Genomic DNA, 6,183 nt, shown 5'->3' with positions numbered 1-6,183 from the left:
AATCCTGGGCTCTGAGGGATCAACAGGGAAGTGAATTTCAGACCCAAGAACCCTTCCCCGTGAACACCCTGCTTCCTAACCCCCCCAAAGCTCAAATCTAGAAACTATTAGCAAAGGCTTCCCAGCAGACTTGACCTTTATTTGTCCCTTAGCAGTTGCCTGTGGAGTATACAAATGTGCTTGCATGTACAATGAGTCTGGAGAAAGGAACAAAACCATTTAGTAAAGTTCTGATAAATCTATGAAGCAGAAATATGTGTAGCATCATCCTGAACAACTTCTTGTCTGATTTCAGCTGATGAGCACAAGAGCGCTGACAAGCTTTACTTTCACTGCAGTCTCACTCCAGACTGTGTGATTCCAGTGATATGAAGATGGTTTGGACAAGCAAACATAGTACCAAAATTACTTTCATAGCCTGTTACATTAAACCACATTGATCACATTTTTATCCTCACAGTTTCTGTAAACACACACACACACTCAGGAAAACTGCTTTAAAAATGTTTTACACCTGAAAGCAATTACCTAGTTTAAATTCATCCTGTAAGAGCAATGAATGTATTTGCAATGTATTTGTTAGAATAGCCCATGGTGATGGGTATAAGAGAGAGACACACATACATATGATCATGAGATGCATTTCACAATTAAAAAGCTTCTCAGTTGGTTCTTAGGGCATAAACTACAGAAACCCCCAATGATATGTTTGGTTCTGAACAGCAATGGTGCCCACCGAACACCCACTGATGGCAGTAGGAGTTATGGAGGCCCAGCACCAACCAGCATCAAGTCCTAATAACCCTACACCATCACAATATACTTTAAATGTTTAGAGTATAGAATTAGTGAATCCCTATCAATTTCAGTGTGACATTAAAATATGAGAGGCTGGGTTGTGCCTTTTAGACACTGCCTCAAACTAAGAGGAAGACCGTGTGTAGAATGTGTAGAACTACACCACTACACCAAGAGTACTTAGGCCACCTGGAAATCCCTGGCAAACAGAGGGATCATTGTTCATTCCAGCACTTGCCGGCGTGGAGGCATCTGAGGCCCTAGTCCAGTCTCTTCCATGCCTCTTTGGGTGCATCTACACTTGAGCCAGTGCACGGATATATGTGGACTGTAGAGCTATAATCCCCTTCTTATCCACATCAGAAGCCCTGAGGCATATTCCTGAAGGCCAGTCTAGTGTGCTAGCATGCATGAGGGGTGCGGATATGTACATACCTCTGCTGTGGCATGGCCCTATAGCCATTGTACAGTGCAATGTGGATGGGGGCAAAGGGCGTGTACCAGTTCAGTAGTCCTCCAGAGCCATTCCCTCCATGCACTGATCCCTTTGCTGCCTGACCCTTACTCAAAGGTAGAAAGGTCCCTGACCCCCCATTGTCAGTGTAGTAGCAGCAATTTGCACCGAGCACTTCAGATCCATTCTCCTGAGAATGCTGGTGATCAGCACTGGCAATCATAGATCATATTCCAAGAGCTGGAGCACAGTCAAGTGCTGACCAATGTGTGGTCAGAGTACACGTCCTCCATGACTTCGCCTGTACTGGCAGAAACATTCACCTGTACTGGGAGATTTGACGGAGCCTGGACAAGATGGACATTTACTAGACTCCATGCAAGTGCCAGGAGTGCATGAAACACAGCAGGCTCCTGTACCAGAGGATGAAGGACTCCAACAACCATGCCGGGAGGGGACCTAGAACATGGCCATGCTGCGATGAGCCAGACTGAGTGCTCTCCAAGGCTGTGAGTATGAAGCATGAAGTGACTCATGATCCTCTCCTCAATCCCACTGGCCTCCTCATAGAAAAGGATGCTCCTGGGGTCAGGAAAAGGAGGCAGAGATAAGCTTTTTAAATCCTTCTGGAGCCAAACAAACCTCTTTGGAAGTAGTCGCAAGAGTTCTGGTCAGTCTCCTCAACAATCCTACCTCACCTGACCAAAGTTCTTCCTTTTTGACTGGCAGGCCTTCTATCTAGAAGACATTCCACAGCGTCATACGGGGCCTCTCTGCTATGAATGACTGTGTTCATGCCCTTTCTTTCAGTTGGCCCATTAGGCATTTTGTGCCAGTTTTTTATTAAAAAAACACATTAGACTGCCTCTGTACTTGTCTTACCTTTTTTTTTTGCATTGATGAATTACAGACCTTTTGAAGTTCTCTACAAAAACAAGAGAAACATCCATCCATCCAGAATAACCAATAGTCTGGTGCTTATGGCTCTTAGCTGGGATGTAGGAAAATGGTACCACAGGGACCTGAATCTGGGTCACCCACACCTCAGGTGAATACCATAGTCACCAGGCTATTAGCTAGTCTGAGGTCTTTTCTCCTCCCTCCCTCCCCCAAAAGGTCTCAAGAGTCATCCCACTGCAGAACGGTTTCACCAGACATTCCATCCTGGACCGCAGAAACATTTCCCAAAAGTTTCATTGACACTCAGATATTCCCATGACAAGTTTCATCACAATGCAATGCAAAAATTTTGAAATCTCCAAGTTTTGCAGGACAGGAAAATTATTTCTCTCTACCCTGGACCCCCCACCCCCAGCCCTACTAACAAGTCCTTTTGGGTCGTATTCATCCAAGAAATATACACTAGGTTTTATTTTTATTTGCTTGCCTATTAAACTTCAAAGCATAAATGTCACAGATCTCATTCTCTGTTTTCATGTTGTTTTCCTATAATATTTTACTGATGTTTTAATTTTAAAATTCTGACTAGTACAGTTCTATATTTGTTGAAAAATGGCAAGTATAGAAATAGAATAACTGGATTAGTTTTCTATAGATACATAGATTGTCACCTGAGCCATTTGTAAAAACTCAGAAGTGAGAATGTCAAATTTTTGTCAGATTCTGAAGGATTCGTATATCACGTACACTACTGAGTATCAGAAATAAATCAGCTACAATCAGTTGGGTTACATGAATCAGTTAGATCATAAGTAGAATCATAATCTTTTCCCACAATCCCCCTTTCTGAAGCTGGTCGCTTTTAATTATTCAGAAATTCCCTCAAAGCAATTTCCTGGTAACTGGAGACTACCAGCTCATTTTAGCCCCAATCCTAAAAAAGGATCTGAAAACCATGGACTTCTCCTTCAAGTTCTATTCAAGCCAATGGGACACTGCAAAGGAATAAAGATCAAGGTTTATATACACTTTTTCAAGATGAGGCCAAAAAGACTATGAGTAGAATGGAATCCTTGCTCCATTGAAGCCAATTAGAGTTTTACCATTGACTTCAGTGAGCCAAGGATTTCACCCCTAAACCTTCTAAGCACCTCCTGCTGGTTGTAAATATGTGCACCTTCCACTGCCACTAATTGGACCACTCCTGTCAGTCAGGGTTTTAGGATTAGGACCACATTCTTGAAATTTGCTACATTAGACTCCTCTTAAGTGTATGAATTCTAGAAAACAGGTCTGGAAATCTATGGCGCCTTTCTTTGAATCCTCCAAATTATATTTTTTCAGCCAGAAGCAATAATCATAGATTCATAGATACTAAGGTCAGAAGGGACCATTATGATTATCTGGTCTGACCTCCTGCACAACGCAGGCCACAGAATCTCACCCACCCACTCCTTCACTAATCATGCAATCCTGCCCATCAAAATTTGTCAGCATATCCCTTTTGCACACACAATGCCATAAAAGAGGTAAAGGATTAGAGCTGGATGGGAAAGATTTTTCTGGTCCTGCCGAAAAACTGAGATTTTGAAATTTTTTCTTGTCTTAAATTAGGAAAAAATGTCAAAATTTCAAAAATTTAAAAAACCCCCAAACCCAAACCAAATTCCAGTTCAAGTCAACTGAAATGTTTCATTTTGATCATTTTGAAACATTTCATTTTGATTTCAACCTTTTTTATTTTTAAAAAAACGTGTACTATAATTAGCTTAAATTTTAAATAAAAATTAGCCCAAATTTTTCATTTTGAGTATGTCAAAGCAGGATGTTTTGACAATTTTGAAACTTTTTTTCAAAAATGGTTCCAGGGTGCAATGTGTAATGTGTTGCAACTGACTCTTTCCCACACAACAGCTTCAGTTTTGACCAATCAACATATTTTGTACTTCCAGTTGGGCTTATTATTTTTAATATAATTTATTGTTTATTTTACAGTAGGGCCAAGGAACTACAATCAAGGAGCAGGGACTCATTCTGCTAGGCATTCTGCAACATATGTAACAGAAGATAGACCCCCAGAAGAAGCATTTTGAATGGACTTGAGTGGGGGCAATATGACTGGTGCCAAGGCCAGTGAGGAGGAAAGAACGGGTGCCAACAGTTGAAGTCTTGAATTAAAGCCTTAGCAGCCTGGATAGACAGAATATATAGTCAAGTTAAGGAAGACCCTATAAATGCAGTAGCTCACCCACCCTGCTAGAAAGACAGTAATGGCTTTCAGCTGGTGCGTGAGCTACAGCATTTATAGGGTCTTCCTTGGCTTTACTTGGAAGTCCATGAGTCCGCTCTTTCTCCAGCATTTTAGCCTGGTGAGCACTGGATCTATTGTCTGGGACTTTCTTATGATTTCCACTCTCCAGTTTCTTGCCTGGAGATCTTCTCTATTACTGAGGTCCTCACACCTCAGGGTCATCACTGCTCCAGTTTCTGCAATAGTTCTCTCCTGTGTGTCCTCTGGTCCCTTGGCCTTCTCCTCAACCTTGTTATTCTGGTTATTCCACTGATCATTCTACGGAGGATTGCATCTATAGTGATCAAAGTCTGTCGCATGTTCACTGCCTTGAAATGGAGTTCCACCAGGGCCTGTGATATTCACAGCAGCTGCACTCTTCTTGCTTTACACCACATCATACTCCAAAATCTCTCTGTCCATCACACTGCATCACATTCACAACAATCCTTGGACTGTTTTTCTCTATATCAGCCTAGTATACAAACTCATCTTTGTTATCATTCTTGTTAATTAAACCTTCTCTGTTTCTTATGTTGAACCATGGCATGACACCTAACACCTTTGTTGCAATGATTTTCTTTCTTTGCATGGCAACTGCTGAACTTGACAAGCCAATTTGGTTCAATTTCCTTGACAATCTCTGAACCCTTAATCCATGAGTTCAGGAGTCTCATTTTTGCCTCTTCTTTTGCAGTCATCTTTGTGGTGGGCACTCTCTTTTGCTGCCACACATTCACCAAACCAGGTCCAGGCATCTATGTTTCTCCATTCCATTAGCTTGTCCTTGTCTGATGAGAAAGCAGCCCTAAGGAATGCACTGTCTCCTCCTTTCATTCACAAAGCTCATGCTGAGGAACTCTGATGATCTCTATCATGTTTTGCATGTTTGGTATCCTTGTTTCTCCTACTGCAGCAGTGTTTTTCTCCACTGCTGGTTTGGGTGTCTGTACTTTGAGGTTCAGGTCCTCCACTTCCTTGGTTTCTCTTTTTATTTAATCACAGGTGGCTTCCTTAGAGGCAGATCCTTTATCCTATCTGCAGAAGCAGTTGTTTTCCTCTCTGCCTCACTGGCTTCTCTGGGCTTCTCTTTTGCTCTAACTTTCTGGCCCACTCTTGTTTATCCACTAGCAAACCACCACCAAATTCTGGTGTTTCTTTGGCTGGAGATATATCCGACTCTTTCTTTTGATATCATAGGTCATGAAATCACTCAGAACTAGCTGCTGTTCTCTGAATGTCCTGTCATGAGGAAATGCCTCATTGGCTAGCTGTCAAAGTGTAAAGTCAAAGTCTTCTCTCTTTCACCTCTGGTTGAAAAAAATTGCTACATCATGGCTGGAGTCTGCTGTGGAACAGGTGAAATGTAGCAAGTAATCCTTGAGGACACATGTCCCAATTGGGTATTGAGGTCCAGACTTTGGGGAACCCCTCCACTGAAAGCTTTGAACAGAGGGGTAGACTGTCACATTCTCCCACACCTTCTATTAGCTCTCTGTCCCATTTCAACCCGAAAAGCAATCCTCTGACACTTTGCCTTCCACATAACTACCTCCAACATTTGCACACCTTGCCTACTACTAAACCTCTTGTCGATTACAAGGATTTATTTCCTCCATTCTCAGGGGGAGGGGTAGGAGACAGGGAGGAAGTACGTGGGCTATGAATGGAATCCCACCACTGCCACCATTAAACCCCTCTTGTCCCAGATAGGCCAGGACCCGTGTGAACAGTGGTGCAT

The sequence above is a fragment of the Chelonia mydas genome, chromosome 1 (genome assembly GCF_015237465.2).
Source record: "Chelonia mydas isolate rCheMyd1 chromosome 1, rCheMyd1.pri.v2, whole genome shotgun sequence".
Lineage (NCBI taxonomy): Eukaryota > Metazoa > Chordata > Testudines > Cheloniidae > Chelonia > Chelonia mydas.
The sequence above is the reverse complement of the archived record's forward strand: the minus strand, read 5'-3'. Positions refer to the sequence as shown.